At 41.4% G+C, this 17,352-nt stretch overlaps 3 non-coding genes across 3 annotated transcripts; all 3 read left to right on the forward strand.

The window, feature by feature from the left end:
• The first annotated feature begins 2,494 nt into the window (after positions 1-2,494).
• Positions 2,495-2,588, forward strand: TRNAI-UAU (transfer RNA isoleucine (anticodon UAU)). Its single transcript has 2 exons — positions 2,495-2,532; positions 2,553-2,588. It is a non-coding gene; the product is annotated as a tRNA-Ile (tRNA).
• Positions 2,589-8,408: 5,820 nt separating this feature from the next.
• Positions 8,409-8,490, forward strand: TRNAS-GCU (transfer RNA serine (anticodon GCU)). The gene has a single exon. It is a non-coding gene; the product is annotated as a tRNA-Ser (tRNA).
• An 8,521-nt stretch (positions 8,491-17,011) lies between these two features.
• Positions 17,012-17,083, forward strand: TRNAP-CGG (transfer RNA proline (anticodon CGG)). Its single transcript has one exon. It is a non-coding gene; the product is annotated as a tRNA-Pro (tRNA).
• The last annotated feature ends 269 nt before the right edge of the window (positions 17,084-17,352 follow it).

The raw sequence follows: 17,352 nt of genomic DNA on the forward strand, positions 1-17,352 counted from the left end.
CACTTTCATCAAGAGGCTCTTTAGTTCCTCTTCACTTTCTGCCATAAGGGTGGTGTCATCTGCATATCTGAGGTTATTGATATTTCTCCTGGCAATCTTGATTCCAGCTTGTGTTAGACAATCATATGCATGTGGAAATCCAGCCCTGAGACTTAGGAAAACTAGTTATTGCAAGACAATATCTTTAAGTCTCAATGTTGTTAGAAGGCCCCATTGAGAAGAGTGCCATATTTTATCCTGAGCTTTGAACTGACCCCAGAAAACAAAGTAGATGGGTAAACAGATTTCTGTTAATGTCAGAAAAGGAATAAAGGGAAACTATAAATATATTTAGCAAGCAAATTGTTTACTCTAAACAGTTGTCATTTACTCTCTCCCTTATAGACAACCTCTCGGTCTAAATATTTTTAAAAATTGTTAATTATTCCACATTCACTTGAAGGCACACACTCCCTTAAATAAGACAACTCTTTGTTTAAAATGGTTTGGAAAAGAAATCAAGTACCAGAAGCTAGAGCCAGAGAAAAGTATAATCGCTTAGTCATATTCAACTCTTCCTGACACCATGGACTATAGTCTACCAGGCTTTTCTATCCATGGAATTCCCCAGCAAGGATACTGGAATGGGTAACACGGGATCAAACCCAGGTCTCCCACATTACAGGCAGATTCTTTACCATCTTGGTCACCTGGGAAGCCCCAAGGGAAGAGAACCTGGATTCAAATCTTAGTTTTGCCACTTACTTTTTGGTCAAGTCACTTCTTTTAGTAAGAGATTACTGCCAAATTTGCTGAATGTGATAAAGATATTGCATGTACATTAAAAAAAGGAAAAGTGGAATAAAATAAAAAGAATTCTTATCTCTAAGACGTACAGACTCAAGAAGTTAGGGTGAGATGATATAGGTTTTACTTTAAAATACTTCCACTCCCACCTTCAATCACCTACCCCTGACCCCCCAACAAAAATAGTAGTGAAAACATAGAAGGAACAAGATTAGTAAAATGTTGATGATTGTAAAATCAATTACATGTGAGTTCATTACCTAATTATGTCAACTTCATTATGTTTGAAAATTTCCATAAGTTTACAAATAGAAATTTGACATATAGTCACCTATAGGGCTAGAAGCTAATTTCTTTTTCTTTAGTAAACAATCTGCTCACATGAGTGAAAATGCTGTCTGCTCTCTATTATATTCAAGTGTGTTCACTAATACATTTTTTAAATTGTATGACTTTTCTGGGTTTCTTACATATAAACTCCACAAGAGATTGACTGTTTTGTTCATTTATACTTATTCTTTTTTTAATCACAGTAAGTGATTAGAGAATATCATTTATATATTACTTCAATAAAAAAATCTACCTCTGTAGGATTGCTATATAACTAGATTGAGAAAGTAAATGTAAAAGTACTTTAAAAAAAAGAAGTCCTATATAAATTCTACTTCAAACCATCGTCATAGTTACTATTGGAAATTGAATCCTTCGCTCCATCTTTAAACATCATACTAAAATTTGATATTAAGTATTGCTCCATGGAGATCCCTATTAACTTATTAAGAAAATTAACTTTAAAAAGTAAGATGAGACAGCTTTAAAGAATCTTGCTAAGTCACTTCAGTCGTGTCCGACTCTGTGAGACCCCATAGACGGCAGCCCACCAGGCTCCCCTGTCCCTGGGATTCTCCAGGCAAGAACACTGGAGTGGGTTGCCATTTCCTTCTCCAGTGCAGGACAGTATAAAAATTTACATACCAAATGGTTTGTATTCTTGCCAAAATTTAAAATCTAGCAGCACACAGGCTAGAATGAGTTATCATTGCTTGAAACTATATACTTGGATTATAACATTTAAAAGTCAGCTGGGTCACAGCTGGCTGATGGTACAAACACGTTTTAGAGTCAAATACTGTATTCTTCAGTTATCCAAATATTGCATTTTTAAAAAGTCAAAGGCTTTCAACAAGAGGTATACCTTGGTGGATAAACTGTCTTCCAACTCGTGAAAGAAGATTGCCACCTAACTAAAGAGAACTAGGTAAACGTGCCCTGGAAGCCCACAGGAATTCTGAATGCTCACACACTTTGAGATAGCCTGCAACGGCTTCGGGGTCCTCCCACTTTCACCCCCTCCCCAGGCTCAGACAGGAAAACTTCTTCTGACGCCCCAAGGAAAAGCATCCCGGAGAGAGGCAAAAGGAAGGACTCCGGGATCCACGCAGCAGCAGAAGATTCGCCAGCCCAGTCAGCCCCCCGAATGTCCTCCGGAGTGTCTTCACTTTTCGCAGTTGTGTTCAAAGTATCCACCCTCGTTTCCGCTAGCAGAACACCCTCTGCCCTTCAGGATTGGTGGCTGGGTGGGGTCTGCAGCTGAACTTTTGCCTTTGTGCTCAGGATGCAGTTGCAGGACTCAGAGACGGTGGTGGCGGAGATGCACGGACTGGGGTGCATAGGCCGTGTAAAGAGTGACCGGAAGCGGAACGCAGCAGCTCCAGTGGCGCAATCGGTTAGCGCGCGGTACTTATACAGCAGTATGTGTGCGAGTGATGCCGAGGTTGTGAGTTCGATCCTCACCTGGAGCATTGTTTTGCCAACATTTCTGAGACGCCTTTCCGCTCTCTTTTCCTACTACACCATCTTTGATGTGTTTGAGTTTGTCCTATAGAGTTTATTCTTACCTGTCCCTTAGCACTGTTAGAACCAAGCAACGACTATGTTGTACTGCAGTGGGCTAGCTTCTGTAATTCTTTATCCCCCACCTTGTCTTGTAAAGTGAAAGTCACTCAGTCGTGTCCGACTCTGCGACACCAAGGACTGTAGTCTATGGAATTCTCTAGGCCAGAGACTCGAGTGGGGAGTCTTTCCCTTCTCCAGGGGGTCTTCCCAACCTAGGATCGAACCCAGGTCTCCCGCATTGCAGGCGGATTGCCACAAGGAAAGCCCCCTTGTCTTCTAAGCTGATTTCTAATAAAGAACATCTGCCCCACCTTTGGTCTTGTAACCCTCATTCTTCAGATATCCTCTGGCCGGTACTTAGAAATCGCTAACTAACTTGTGATCACTAACCTAGAGCCAGACCGCCTGGAATGCGAAGTCAAGTGAGCATTACGAAGCATCACTATTGCATAAAGCTAGCAGAGGTGAAGAAATTCCAGTTGAGCTGTTTCAAATCCTACAAGATGATGCTGTGAAAGTGCTGCACTCAATATGCCAGCAAATTTGGAACACTCAGCAGTGGCCACAGGACTGGAAAAGGTCAGTTTTCATTCCAATCCCAAAGAAAGGCAATGCCAAAGAATGCTCAAATTACCGCACAGTTGCACTCATCTCACATGTTAGCAAAGCGATGCTCAAAAATTTCCAAGCCAGGCTTCAACAGGACGCGAATCGAGAACTTTCAGATATTCAAGCTGGATTTAGTAAAGGCCAGAGGAACCAGAGATCAAATTGTCAACATCCGTTGGGTCAGCAGAAAAACATCGACTTCTGCTTTATCGACTACACCAAAGCCTTTGACTGTGTGGATCACAATAAACTGTGGAAAATTCTTAAAGAGATGGGAATACCAGACCACCTCACCTGCCTCCTGAGAAATCTGTATGCAGGTCAAGAAGCAACATTTAGAACTGGACATGGAACAACAGACTGGTTCCAAATTGGGAAAGGAGTCCATCAAGGCTGTATATTGTCACCCTGTTTATTTAACTTATATGCAGAGTACATCATGAGAAAAGCTGGACTGGAAGAAACACAAGCTGAAATCAAGATTGCTGGGAGAAATATCAATAACCTCAGATATGCAGATGAAACCACCCTTATGGCAAAAAGTGAAGAAGAACTAAAGAACCTCTTGATGAAAGTGAAAAAGGGGAGTGAAAAAGTTGACTTAAAGCTCAACACTCAGAAAACTAAGATCATGGCGTCTGGTCCCATCACTTCATGGCAAATAGATGGGGAAAAAGTGGAAACAGTGACAGACTTTATTTTCTTGGGCTCCAAAATTAGTGCAGATGGTGACTGCAGCCATGAAATTAAAAGATTCTTGCTCCTTGGAAGAAAAGTTATGACCAACCTAGACAGCATATTAAAAAGCAGAGACATTACTTTGCCAACAAAGACCCATCTAGTCAAAGCTGTGGTTTTTCCAGTAGTCATGTATGGATATGAGAGTTGGACTATAAAGAAAGCTGAGTGCTGAAGAATTGATGCTTTTGAACTGTGGTGCAGGAGAAGACTCTTGAGAGCCCCTTGGACAGCAAGGAGATCAAACCAGTCCATCCTAAAGGAAATCAGTCCTGAATATTCATTGGAATGACTGATGCTAAAGCTGAAACTCCAATAACTTTGGCCACCTGATTCGAAGAACTGAGTCATTGGAAAAGACCCTGATGCTGGGAAAGACTGAAGGTGGGAAAAGGGGATGACAGAGGATGAGATGGTTGGATGGCATCACCGGCTTATTGGACATGAGTTTGAGAAAGCTCCGGGAGTTGGTGATGGATAGGGAAGCCTGGAGTGCTGCAGTCCATGGAGACACAAAAAGTCGGACACAACTGAGCAATTGAACTGAATTGAACTGAAAATAACTTCCCAGAGGTGAACCAGCAAAATGAATCAGTTGTATTCTGGGTTGTTGTTTTTTTTTAAATGAAGACATTGCCCTCATTAGCTAATCATCTCCCAAAGCCCCTGCCTCCTAATATTCCATCGCCCTGATCATCGCATTTTCAACATATGAATTTTAGAGGGGCACAAATATTCAGACCATAGCACATAGAAAACAAAGTAAATCTACTAATATATATTTTCAAACGCATTTTTTTGAATAAAAAGAAAAATGTAGTCAGAGCATAATGTAGTCAGAAAATAATGAAAAATAAATATCAGCTTAAAGTTTATATGATTCTATCAAGACTCCACTTAGGTTTCAGTTCTAATCCTTAAAAGCTTTTATGATTACAGAGAAGAAAATAAATTCCACAAAGAATTTTTTCCCACAGCCTTCTTGTTTTCCTCATTAAATGTCATCACTTGCCCTGAATTTGTTCTCCAGCACTGTGCCCCTGTCTTGGGTGCCGTAGAATGGTAAGCAACCTAACAGGGAAAAAAAAAAAAAAAAAAAGAATGTTTTAACTACCTCCCTTAAGATACCCAGTTATTCCTGGCTTTTAATCTGCCTCATAAGTGGTTTACCCAAAACTGGAGAAGGCAGGCATTGATCCCACTACCCCTTTCTCTGGCAAAGCTAGTGTTCTGCCATTTGAGCCAATTCTGTCTTCAGCCAATGACAGCAGTTGTCAATTTCATCTTTATATCCAAATTTTTTGCAGACCCTTCAGGATCCATTGGTGACTATATGCTCACCAAGGCCAAATTGTATGGAATGGAATTGAGACAGTTTATAAGCAGCCTTGGGCAGGCATCCTGAACCAGCAAGCAAAGGAAAGTGAAAAACAGCTAGACCTGGAAGGTTACTCTAGAAAAGGTCTAGCTTTGTGGTACTTAAACTTCCTGGACCTCTCTGCAGAGGAAGAAGAGGCTCTGTGCAGGACAACTGGGTTCATTATTCAGGTCTCTCTGATTGCTCTGTGGTTCTCTTTTGTAATGAGAGCCAGGCCATCACTGAATAGAACAGTTTAGAAACTTCTGCAGATATAAAGAAAAGCAATGCTCAAGCACAGCCTCACAGTCCAGGCTTTTCCACATGTGGCTTGTGAAAAAATATTAACTACTCTCACATATTTTCCCCAAAGAAGATACTTGGATTTTCCTCAAATACGTTGCTACCAAATAGAGAATGCAGCCAAAGTGTGACTGGAAAAGGGCAGAGGAGGCTGATGAGAGAGGGTAGAGGTCTGTCACCAGGGGGTAGGTGGTTGATAGTTGTTAAAGAGTTTTCAGCAGGCTTTATAGTATGCTCAGGATCTGGGTTTACAGTCCTTGATGTCTAGGTAGACAGTCTAGGCTAGAGCAGGCATGCTGGTTACTTAAGCAGAACACCTCTAACATCCAGGGGGCATGGCCAGAGAGTGAGATAACTCAGTTTGAGGTATTTGAGAGCTAAATCACCATGAGAAGCCTAGAACTGGATACCTAAAGAGGGAAGAAGTGAAAGCGATGAAAGTGAAAGCGATGAGGAGTGATTATAGACTGAATCTTGATGTTTGAATGTTGGAGAAGAGCAGACTATTAGGAAGGTAGTAGTCTTGAACTTGCAAGCTTATGCTACTCAAGACTTGCACTTTTGTAGAAATTCACTGAGAATAATTTTGCTTCTTGTTTTAAGCACCAACCAACTCATTTTAAGCAGCTAAATCTAGAATCATTCCTACTTTGTAGAGTTTTAATGACAATAGAAAATAAATAGAAACATAGGCAATAGCATTATAAACAAACAAAAACTGTTGTCCTCTCCCCACTGTTGTTCCTGAAAACAGTGGCAGAATTGGCTGATTGAAAACGATTTATTTAACAAATCATACTCTAGAAGTTTTGAAATGAACACTAGTAAATATTCTAATAAGTATTCTTATTGAACAAATGAAAGGATATACAAAATAATACACTGCCTGAGATTAACTTTGCAATAATATGGAAAGCCAATTTGACAACATGTTGATAATTGTTAAAGCATGTGTCAGGCATACTTGAGACACTTAACTCTTTCCTATTCTCTTAATAATTTCTTCTGGGACTTTAATTAGATATATGGTAGAACTTCTCTCCTAACCTTAATTTTTCTTATCCCCTTCCCTAATTTCCAACTATTTGTATCAATGTATTTTACATAGTATTTTACATAGTTCCCCCAAATCTTACTTCCAGTTTCCTAATTCTCTCTTCTGCTCTATCTAACAAATCTGTTTAAGTATATGTTTTCAGTGTTTTGAGTTTCAAATTCCTCTTTAATAATTTCAAATACGTGAGTTAGTGTATTATTTTCCCAATGATTCACCACTACTTCCTGAGAAAGCACTATGCATTTTTGACATTGTTGTTGTTGTTGTTAATTATACTGTCCTTCCTTGTGAAAAGAATATAACTCCTTTATCCTTTGCTGTCAGAATTGACAACAGGATGAGTCATATGATTACTTTGCACGCCTCCTTGCCTTTGCTCAGGCCCTTTCGTCTCAGCCTGTGATAACCGCATTCTTCGCGCCCACTAGAAAACCTGCTGGTCAAGACTCGCCTTTAATATTACCTTCTTTTCTCAGGCACTTATGATCAATCTGAGTAGTCAGACTTACTTCCTGTTCTTATTCGTTCATCTGTCTGTTGTGTTTATTCTTATGAAACAAGGAAGTGGATGCAGCTGAACACTACCTACCTCCCCCACCCCCCGCCCCGCCTTTCTTTCTTTGAATTATTTCTCGCTAGTGGAGAAGGCAACGGCACCCCACTCCAGTACTCTTACCTGGAAAATCCCATGGACGGAGGAGCCTGGTAGGCTGCAGTCCATGGGGTTGCTAAGAGTCACATACGACTGAGCGACTTCACTTTCACTTTTCACTTTCATGCATTGGAGAAGGAAATGGCAACCCACTCCAGTGTTCTTGCCTGGAGAATCCCAGGGACGGGGGAGCCTGGTGGGCTGCCGTCTATGGGGTCGCACAGAGTCGGACACGACTGAAGTGACTTAGCAGCAGCAGTGTTGAGTTTCTTGCTGTTTTCAGTACCAGAACCCCTGGAAAACCTAGTGAAAGTTGGACAAATTCTTCTTAGAAAACACTCAGGTAGCAGAATGGGGAGGGTCAGAATTCGTGGTTCCTCTTACGGGGATGACCGGGGAGAAGAGCACCGCGAAGCTAATGATTCTTCTCTATGCAATTTCACCCTAAACTTTTGAAAAAGCGTCAGTAACACTGAACAGAAATTGAGCCCTACTCAGATCCACCGTCTAATTATCCAGACTGTTTTATTAACCACAAATTAGGAGTCCAAATTCGCCAGCTCCGCTGAGGTCGACTCCAGTGGACCCGGCTCTGGGAACCTTTGCCCCGGTGGACTTCCGGCAGTGCGCTCGAACCCGGGACCAGGCTCCCCTGACAGCAAACTGTGGTTCAGCCCAGGTTCAGTCCCTGCCGGGACTTGGCGCTGAGGCGCCTCCTGCCGGGGACGAGACAACCCCAGAAAGGGAGCTAAAGCCCAGGCAACTGTGTTCTACCATGTCCCCATCACTTTTAATAAGACTCCTGTGAAAGCTAAGCCTGTTTCCCACCCTCCCCCCGCCCCGGCCCTCCGTCGCAGCTTTTGCAATCTGGTGCTTTGTCCATTCGCGTGGAAGCTACGTCTCCCAGACGTCTCCAAACCATCTCCTTCCTAAACATCATTCTGTCTAGGGTAGACGGTTCCCAAGTATAAACTCTGAAATAAAGCACACCAAGAAACAAGGAACACGACGACGAGGTGGCCGAGTGGTTAAGGCGATGGACTGCTAATCCATTGTGCTTTGCACGCGTGGGTTCGAATCCCACCTTCGTCGGGGGTGTACTTTTGATAGGAGCAATCGGGTACGTGTTTTCGAAAGCTTCCTAGCATTTCCAGTTGGGTCATGCTCTCTTAAAGTATGTGTTCAGTATTCTGAGTTTGGCCTGATAAAGGCTACCTCCCTTTCCATTTTTTATTAACTCTGTCATATTTCCCTCCCCTCTAAAACTGTGAAAGTTCCTACATTTAAGGCGCTGACTGCTTAGAACAGGTTTTGAAGATTATTCCTCAGCTTTAACCAATCCAACATATTGTTCTCTTGACATTTAGCAAGACTCCTTGAAGGAGCTTTTGTTTTCAATCAGTTTATAATTAGGAGAATTAATTGGCTAAGGGTTTTGAACTCTGCTGCTGCTGCTGCTAAGTCGCTTCAGTCGTGTCCGACTCTGTGCGACCCCATAGACGGCAGCCCACCAGGCTTCCCCGTCCCTGGGATTCTCCAGGCAAGAACACTGGAGTGGGTTGCCATTTCCTTCTCCAATGCATGAAAGTGAAAAGTGAAAGTGAAGTCGCTCAGTCGTGTCCGACTCTTAGTGACCCCATGGACTGCAGCCGACCAGGCTCCTCCATCCATGGGATTTTCCAGGCAAGAGTACTGGAGTGGGGTGCCACTGCCATAGACTCAGACGGTAAAGAATCCGGGTTCGATTCCTGGGGCCAGAAGATCCCCTGGAGAAGGGAATGACGACCCACTCCAGTATTCTTGCCTTGGAAATCCCATGGATGGAGGAGCCCGGTGGGCTGTGGGGTCTCAAAGAGTCAGACACAATTGAGTAACTAACACTTTGAACTCTATGTATCTTTTTAACCAGTAACCAATTTTGTTTCCAAATTTGTTGTTTATTATTTTCTTCCAATGCTGCCATTCATACTTGAGTAAGCCAGGTTCTTCCTTACAAAGGACAATCTAGTTCCACAATGATTTTAGTATATTTATACAACATTAGAATATAGGGTTCAGTTCAGTTCAGTCGCTCAGTCCTGTCTGGCTCTTTCCAACCGCTTGGACTGCAGCATGCCAGGCTTCCTTGTCCGTCACCAACTCCCGGAGCTTGCTCAAACTCATATTCATCGAGTTGAGATGCCATCTAACAATCTCATCCTCTGTCATCTCCTTCTCCTCCTGCCTTCAATCTTGCCCAGCATCAGGGTCTTTTCCAATGAGTCAGTTCTTCGCATCAGGTGGCCAAATTATTAGAGCATCAACTTCATCATCAGTCCTTTCAATGAATATTCAGAACTGATTTTCTTTAGGATTGACTGGTTTGATCTCCTTGCTGTCCAGGGGACTCTCAAAGGTCTTCTCCAACACCACAGTTCAAAAGCATCAATTCTTCAGCACTCAGCTTTCTTTATAGTCCAACTCTCACATCCATACATGACTACTGGAAAAACCATAGTTTTGACTAGACAGACCTTTGTTGGTAAGGTAATGTCTCTGCTTTTTAATATGCTGTCTAGGTTGGTCATAGCTTCTCTTCCAAGAAGCAAGCATCTTTTAATTTCATGGCCGCAGTCACCATCTGCAGTGATTTTGGCACCCAAGAAGTATAGGGTACGTCTGCATAAATGTTTGAAGTCTATCCAATTAGGAGAAAGATTGGAGGTTTTTTCCCTCTTCAAATTTCAAATAGTTTTATTCCTATTACATTATCTTCTCTTTTCAAATTATTATCTTTAACATTATTTAGTAAAAATATTTTTTCTAAACTCTTCCTTTTTGGAAAAAAAAAAGTAAAAGTAAAAGCATTTTGTTGTGGCAATTTTAAAACACATTGAAAATTAGACATAATATTTTAAAATATCCGCAAACTCATCTCAGATCTTCAAATAATCCCCTCTACTGCCTGACCTGGCCTATAGGTCTCCTGGTTTGCTTTTCCCAATTCCTCTCTTTGGGAAATTAAAAAATCATCAGGAAACTGAAACTTGGTAGCAACTTCTTCATATCCCCTCCCACCCCCACCCCCATGCCCTGCTCAGAGCCTGCGGTCCCTCCCCCACCCCCGCACTCCCAGTGATTACCATCCACAAACTTCATTAAGCTTGATTGAAAACTTTCACGTTTCGAGTCTTTGGCTATTTATGAAGAAGAGAAAAAGCAACTGCAGTAACGGGAAAGGGAATCTATGGATCTTTTAAACCATCACCAGTGACCTCTTTTTCTATCTTCTAGACACTGTCTCGGAGAAGGCAACGGCACCCCACTCCAGTACTCTTGCCTGGAAAATCCCATGGATGGAGGAGCCTGGTGGGCTACAGTCCATGGGGTCGCAAAGAGTCAGACACGACTGAGCTATTTCACTTTCTCTTTTCACTTTCATGCATTGGAGAAGGAAATGGCAACCCACTCCAGTGTTCTTGCCTGGAGAATCTCAGGGACGGGGGAGCCTGTTGGGCTGCCGTCTATGGGGTCGCGCAGAGTCAGACACGACTGAAGCGACTTAGCAGCAGCAGCAGCAGCAGCAGCAGACACTGTCTATTATAGGGATCCAGTATCCTTCTTCCAACACTGAATGATTTTTCATTATCAATGAATATGGTAGTTTTAAATTATTTTTAAGATGGCCACTTTAGGTGCTCAGATGTTTCTTCCAAATTGTTCCCAACCTTTGGTGTGAATGGAAGGTGTGGCAGGAGTCTGCATGAGTGCTAAGACTCTTCAGTTGTATCTGACTTTGTGCGACGCTATGGACCATAGCCAGACAGACTCCTTTGTCCATGGACTTCTCTACACAAGAATACTGGAGTGGGTTGCCATTTCCTTCTTCAATAATAAAAATAGGAAATCTGAATCTCTTGGGGAGCTGTGCTGTGGCAACTGCTCATCTTCACAGTGCCTCCTACTCGTTATTAACCATTTACTATAATTGATTTTGGAATGTTTCCGGGCTCAGCAACTTATGAAGCATTAGGGAGAGGAGACAGATGTTCTCTAGGGCTAAGGAGCCCTTTGTGTGTGTGTGTGTGTGTGTGTGTTAGTTGCTTAGTTGTGTCCAACTCTTTGCGACCCCATGGACTGTAGCCTACCAGGCTCCCCCATCCATGGAATTTTCCAGTCAAGAGAACTGGAGTGGGTTGCCATTTCCTTCTCCAAGGAGCCCTTTACCCTGTTGAAGTCAAAGCTTAGGATGTTGATATCTTGACAACAGTGAGAGTTAGGCTCTGAATACTGGAGCTTAAACAGGGGCTGGCTGGTGCTGTTTTGCCAAAACACCACCTGATGCTGCACAAAGCTACCAAGGTGAGTATACCTAACAACTATGGATGGGACTGCCTTTGTCTTTGGAAGGGAGGCTATTTGGGGTAAGGCTGGTGAGGAACAGGCTGTCAGAGAGAAGAGTCTGAGCTCTTTTGTCACTTACGGGAGAGGAAGGTGCCAGACTCAGGGAAAGAACAGCTGATCATTTCCCAGCTGCCATCCAGAAACATCTGCTTTTTTCTGGTCCATGAGGGAGTTGACCCGCTAGATTCTTCAGGTGAGTTTCTGAGTTTAACCCATTTTGAAAGTCTCAAACCAGAAAAATGCTTACTAGTGACATATATAGATATAGATATAGGTATAGATATAGATATACGGGTGCATACGTGCTCAGTTGCTTCAATTGTGTCCAGCCCTGTGCAACCCTATGGACCATAGCCAGCCAGGATCCTCTGGCCATGGCACTCTTCAGGCAAGAATACTGGAGTGGGTTGCCAGGGGATCTTTCCGACCCAGTAATTGAACCCAGGTCTCTTATATCTCCTGCATTGGCAACTCTCTTCTTGATGTTGAACCCATGTTCCTTGATTACAGACTTGAAAAATAATCTCACTAGTGAAGATCACTAGGCTGCCTGGACAGATAACTCACTGAAGTTTGGGGTTATTCTGGTTCTCATACAGCAAGGCTGTGCCAAAAAACTTCAGGAGGAGTAAACCATGTTCCCAGATTGCCTTTAGTTGATCCTTAAATGCTAGCTGTAAAAGCCTTGCAAAGGTTTTTGTTTGTTCTTTTAAGAAACATATGTAACTTCTCATCTGTCCCAGAAACCAGAGTAGACATAAAAGTATCACCTGCCCAGTCCATCTTGTAAATAGCAAAGAAAAAATCCTCATTCCGAAAACTGCTATGGGTGTCTCAGAGTGGGGTGCCTGTCAAGTAACTACTTAATCAGAAACAGAGAAAGAGGAAATGTAAATTTTTCAGAGTTTATTGTGTCTCTTGAAAGATGACACATGTGTCTTATTGGAGCTGATAACATTAATGGGAGCCTTGAAATTCAAATCCACCCATTTATTTGAGGAGATACTGAGGTCTCTAATAAAGATATCATTCAACATGGGTTGACTTGAGTTCTCAGGTCATCAGCTTTTTAAATTCATAGAGAAGAAGAATCTCCTCAAATGTCCCTCCTAATTGTCCCCTAACTTCTTCTGCATCATTAACATGCACTTTCACAATGATAATTCCATGCTTCATTTGATTATTTACTTATAAACTGTTTATTTAATATTATTTTATAGGCACAAAGCCTGGTGATTTAGATAATAGGCAGTGAGTAAAATATCAATAACCTCAGATGTGCAGATGAAACCACCATTATGGCAGAAAGTGAAAAAGAACTAAAGAGCCTCTTGATAAAAGTGAAAGAGAAGAGTGAAAAAGTCGGCTTAAAGCTCAACATTCAGAAAACTAAAATCATGGCATCCAGTCCCATCACTTCATGGCAAATAGATGGGGAAACAGTGGAAACAGTGTCAGACTTTATTTTTCTGGGCTCCAAAATCACTGCAGATGGTGACTGCAGCCATGAAATTAAAAGACACTTACTCCTTGGAAGGAAAGTTACGACCAACCTAGATAGTATATTAAAAAGCAGAGATATTACTTTGCCAACAAAGGTCCGTCTAGTCAAGACTATGGTTTTTCCACTGGTCATGTGTGGATGTGAGAGTTGGACTATAAAGAAAGCTGAGTGCCAAAGAATTGATGCTTTTGAACTGTAGTGTTGGAGAAGACTCTTGAGAGTCCTTTGGACTGCAAGGAGATCCAACCAGTCCATCCTAGGGGAGATTGGTCCTGGGTGTTCATTGGAAGGACTGATGTTGAAGGCTGAAACTCCAATCCTTTGGCTACCTGATGCGAAGAGCTGACTCATTGGAAAAGACCCTGATACTGGGAAAGATTGAGGGCAGGAGGAGAAGGGGATGACAGAGGATGAGATGGTTGGATGGCATCACCGACTCAATGGACATGGGTTTGGGTAGACTCCGGGAGTTGGTGATGGACAGGGAGGCCTGGTGTGCTGCGGTTCATGGGGTCACAAAGAGTCTGACATGACTAAGCGACTGAACTGAACTGAACTGAGTAAGTTACCCGTGTAGTTTACATATCCAGGCCTCACACTTAAGTGGAGGGTGAAAAACAAGAAGCAACGGCATCACAGTTCAATGAGTTCAGTGAGACCTTATTACGCAAGGAAAGTCTAAGCTTGTGTCTTAATCTGTTCCAGCAGCTATAAAAGAACATCATAGACTGGGTAGTTTAAATCACGTGTATGTGGTCATGTGAAAGATTCAGAAGGTAATGGTCATAGAATCAGGTAGATTGTGTAATGTGGGAGAGAAATAATGTGCTGGACATGTAGATGCTGGAGTCACCACCTTCTATAAATCAACTGAGAGAGCAGAAAAATAAAGTGACAAACAGAAAAGGCATGAATTGAAAAGGATGTATAAACAGAACCATGTACTTTTACCCTTCAGTGTCCCAGCTGTTCTTTTCCTTTTTAGTAAACCAGAAAGAAGCCACAGACATGAAATATGTCATCCTTATATATTTATTTTTTTCAAAAGGTTTTTCCTGGGACTGTCCATGACATTAGAAGATGATTTGGAGTGATCTCATCCAGGGAATAATTTTCCTGTTACTGTATCTGGCACTGGAGGGAACTTCTTTTTGTTTGTGGCCATGTATATGTGTCTGTCACAGGAATAGAGAAAAAAACCTGTAGACCTTATTCTTATTCACCTGCCTTTTGCTAACACAATGACACTTTGTACCAAAGGAATCACAGATATAATATCAGCTTTTCATTTCAGTAACTCTCCATGTGGTGGTGGTTGTAAAGCTGTGGTGTGTCTGTTGAGAGTGGCATGTTGTCTTTCCATCTGTACCATCTGTCTCCTCAGCGTGGTTCAAATCATCACCAGTAGTTCTAGGACTACTTTATGGAGAAAGCTCAAACCACTGACTGCATGGCAAGTTCTTCCCTATCTCCTCCTCTTCTGGATCCTTAATTTCCTGATAAGCTCTAACTTGCTCTACTACATCACAACAGTCAATAGTATAAACAAATCTGGAAATAAACCATATGTTGAGTATTGCTGTATGCTACTGTCTAGGCAAACAATTAAGTGGCTTTTCCTTACTATCATGTCTCTGCAGGACATCTTCTTCCAGGTTCTCATGGGGTGGAGCAGTGGGTACATGGCTTTTCATCTGTATAAGCAGCATAAATATGTCCTCTAATTTCAGAGCTCCAGATTTCCAAAACACTCCACCCCAGAAATCAGAGCTACTCAAAGTGTTTTCATTCTCATGATCTGTTTCCTTTTCTTTTATTGGGCAGACTCCATTTTTTCCTCCTATTTAGGTTTGTTCTTGATTAAATAATAACATATTATCAAATATTAAGATATTTCTAACATTTGGCTACGCTAGTCTCAGCCTCTTGGTGTTGATCAGCAGGAATGTCTACCTAGCTAACTGCTGGCACACTGGAAAACTGGGAAAACCACTTTTTATATTGATTCCTCTAGTAACTAAAGGAAGATTATTTAGTCACTTTTTTTTTTTTTTTTTTGCCCAGAAAAAATTCTGTCCAGCATAAATTAGAGGCTAAGACTTGTAATTAAGATAAAGGACACAATACTGTGATGTTAGGTTCATTAACAGTATGACTCAATCCATTATTTTAAAGTATTTAAGTTCTGAAAAAACCTTAAAATATGCATCTGGGAGGTTTGAATTTTTCCCTTTTTACCTCTCACTTTCTATCACCCAATTTTGAAGCTGTTACCTAACACAGTAGGCTGGGGAGAAGAGAAAATTGGGTGCATTTCTCAAAGGATAACCAAAATAAAAATCAAGAAATACAGAGTGAGAGTGAGGGTGGAAAGTAAACCACTTCCTTGTAGTTTCAACCTGTTGTAGTCACTGCCTGTCCCAAGAATTCATGGAAACTTCAGTGGTGGAAAAAAAATTCAGAGTTGTAATCTATGTGCCTACTAGGCAGACTAGGACTCAAATTCTATATCCTCAGTTTAAAATGTTGGTGTACTCTTGACCGAACTACAGAAACTGTAAAGTATCTTAGAATTAAAAGATAAAAGAATCTGTAACTGCCATGTGAGTTATTTCATGTCCTTTTGAGGATTAATTCAGGCACTCTCTGATTATACACAAAACACCAGCCTTTAATGTGTACTTTGTATAAAATTCCAATTTTTATGCCTTTCAAATATATATTCCATCTTCGCTGATCAAAAGTTTCCGCATACATGGTGTTATGGGTAAAGTAGAAAAACATTGGTAAGAAACTTTATTAAAAAATTGAGTTGATGAACCAGCTTTCAAAGGAGCTGGCACTTCAAATTCCTTTCTCTGAATCCTTACTGAAATGCCAAAACTTTCTTCTAAAGCTAAAGATACAAACAAGAGGCAGCCAAACTAAGCATTCATCTGCCAGCATTGCCTTTTTTCCAGCGAAGTCTTATGAGAAACTCAGAAAGCAGGAATGCCAATCTATAAAGAATTTGAAGACAGCTGCTTGCACCGAAGAGAAGATCTTTGGGAATCTTTTTCTAAAGTGTTAAATCTTTGAAGGATTCTGTTCTTAGTTATGGCAGAATATAGAGATTTCAAAGTCATAAAACAGATGCAAAAACAGTGGCCTGTGCTTGGGGTACAATACTGTTTTAGGGGATCCCATATTGAAATAATATCTTGACAAAAATGCTTACTTATGACTAAGCAAGTTTTCAGGGGACTTGTCCAACAAAATGTCAATTTCCTCTTTGAAAGTAAAGTATAGAAAACTAATATGAATGTTACTCAAATTATTTGTCACACCGCGAAGTACATAATGAAATTTGGAATATATACTTCTTTAGACAAATTAAGAATCAAATCTGAAACTAACAATATTGTGGGTAAGTTATATTTCAATTTAAAAAATATGGTTCAAAAACAGAGTACTTTCCTAATGTGACCTTTATGATGTAATCTTGTCAGTTAAGTCATAGATTAGTATACAGGTGGAACTCACTTTGTAATGGTTACTGTATAACTGACAGGAGGAAGGATGAAAACTTTAGTAACTTGGGCCTAAATTAAAAGGTCATCATAAGACCCCCAAATGTATATTAGTTGTTATTTAAATATAGGGGGCTCATACTTGATACCGTGTGGGGCCAAGAAAATTGATTCTAGTTCTTCTTATATTAAACATGGGCAGACATGCTACGTAAGTGGCTCGTTGGTCTAGGGGTATGATTCTCGCTTCGGGTGCGAGAGGTCCCGGGTTCAAATCCCGGACGAGCCCGCTTCCTTTTCGAAAATTCCAATAAATAATGAAGAAAAGTATTTTCTCTAATATTGTTGCCAAAAAGATGGGATTTCATTGCATTGACAATGGGATTGTCTTCCGAGCAGCTGGGTACTTAATTCCAGATCCCCTTGATTGGGAGGTATCTGGAGTGTTGATGTTAGTTCGCAGACGCCCTCCCCCTATCCCACCCTCCCCCCCGCCCCCCCATTTCCTGTTCTCAGATGGATCTCTTTCCAAAAGTCAAGAACGAAGGCCTTGGGCAC

Source organism: Bos mutus, chromosome 23 (assembly GCF_027580195.1).
Source record: "Bos mutus isolate GX-2022 chromosome 23, NWIPB_WYAK_1.1, whole genome shotgun sequence".
Lineage (NCBI taxonomy): Eukaryota > Metazoa > Chordata > Mammalia > Artiodactyla > Bovidae > Bos > Bos mutus.